Below are 2,168 nucleotides of genomic sequence, written 5' to 3'. Positions count from 1 at the left end.
TTGACGTCAGGCAGGGCGCCGAGTGAACCCCAACTTCACCTCTCACTGCTTCATCAGGCTCACCTCACTTCTGCGATTCTCAGTTTCTCCATCAATAAAACATTGCTTCATGGACTTGTCCCCACATTTTGAGATAAGGAGATGACAGCCAGGGATGGGTCTAGAGACTTATGGAGTCATCAATTTAAATAACAAGTTAGTGCTAGCAAATATAGGCATCATGCTGGTCAGTGCAATAAAATAAGCCTTTTATTTGTCCTAGATTCGTTTATTTTGTGTGTGTGAATGTTTTGCTTGCACGTATGCAAGCAAATGTACCGTGTGCGTGCCTAGTGCCTAAGGAAGTCAGGAGAAGGCATCAGATGCCCCGGAACTGGAGTTAAGGATGGTTGTGAACTGCTTTGTAGAAGTTCTAGGAATTGAATCCAGGTCCTCCACAAGAGCAGCAAATAAACCCACTAAGCCTTCACTTCCAGCTCCACCGAGTTCTCTTCCCAAGGAGTTTACAGCCAGGGAAACAGACAGAAGTTGTATAAACACATTAGTGACTGTGTAACCACTAATCGAGGGAAATGCTGTATTAGCAGATAGAGATCTTAGAACCCTTCAGAGCGTGGGAGCAGCTGCGGCCTCTCTGCAGAAATGACACATAGGGTAAGATCTGAAAGGCAGGAGACAGGCAGAAAGGGGCCTTTCTCTTCTGCCTGCCGGTATGATGAGGGTGGGTGGGAGGTTTGCCCAGGCAAGAGAAGAGAGGTGGTCCCCAGCCCTACAGTTGTATCTCTCTTACCTATGGGGTTGGGGATAATGCCGTTTAGGGGAGTGAAAGGAGTCCCACAGCTGTACACAGATGTTCAACTGGCGGAGTGACCTCTGCCTAGGAATCTGTGCTGGTTAGTTCTTCCTGTCAACTTGACCCAACCTACAGTCTTTGAGGAGGGGCAATTGAAGAGTCCCTTGAGTTCAGATTGGTCTCTGGGGCATGGCATTGATAGTTAATTGTTGTTGTAGGACCCAGCCCTCTGCAGGCAGTACTACCTGCCTGGACTAAATCAAAAGCAAGCAGAAGGAGCCAGGAAGGCAGCATTTCTCTATGGCTTTTGCTTCAGGTGCCTGCTTTGAACGCCTGCCCTGGTGTCTCTCAGTAACGGGCTGTGAGTTAACCTGGGAGTGTAGGAGGAAATAGGCCCTTTCCTCCCCGAGCTGCTTTTGGGTAGGGTGTTTGATCACAGCAACAGAAAGCACACAAGGTTGGGGTATGACCACCTTGAGCCTGGGCCTCTGCTACTCACTATGTCGTCAGTGAGATGCACTTCCTGGGGTATGCACAAAGGAAGCTTTTACACCGCGAGTTTCATTATACCAAGTCACACAGTGTCCCCCTGGACAAGTTACTAAACCTCTCTGGGCCCGAGATGTCTCATCTGTAGAATGAGGTTGATAACAGGCACCCCACTCTGAGAGCTGCAAGTAAAATTAAGCAAATTGTGTTTTCAGCCCTGCCACTGTCACAATCATTATCTTCCAGGGACAGCATCTTCAAGCCCTAGCTCTTTCTCTGCCTTATCCAGCCAAGGCACATTCTGAATGTATGGAAAGTTACATGGCAGAGACACTAAGTTGAATGTCCAGGGACAATTAATGAAGTGATTGTTTTTTTTTTTTCCTTTTTGAGACAAGCTAGAACTCACTTTGTATCCCAGGCTGGCCTCAAACTTGTGGTGGTCCTCCTGCCTCAGCCTCCCAAGGGCTGGGATTACTGCATTCAGTTTCAGGCCCTGGGCCTGTGGAATCCCTGGCTTTCTGAGAAGGCCCGAGGGCACCATCTGGCATTCTGGGAAAGCCATATCTATCCCCAGAATTGGGAAATCCAGAATGGTGCAGGCAGGGAAAAGAGGCTAGAGAGGGCATGAAGGACCCTCTTTACAGACATTCTCCTGGTAGATTCATTTACAGGTCAGACAGAACACTGAAAATACGCCACCTCCATCCTTGTAACCTGCCTACTCTCCCTGGCCTCCAGCCTAACTCCATTCATAAAGGGGTGTGTGGTCGGGCTAGGAGTTGTTTTCTCTGGAGAATCAATTCAAGGTGCTGCTCCGGTCCTTCCACTAGGGTGTCAGATGTTGGTGCGCCCTTCCCCTACCAACCAATGCTATAGTCCCAAA

This window comes from Acomys russatus, chromosome 7 (genome assembly GCF_903995435.1).
Source record: "Acomys russatus chromosome 7, mAcoRus1.1, whole genome shotgun sequence".
In the NCBI taxonomy this organism is placed as follows: Eukaryota; Metazoa; Chordata; class Mammalia; order Rodentia; family Muridae; genus Acomys; species Acomys russatus.
This window is presented reverse-complemented; position numbering follows the sequence as displayed.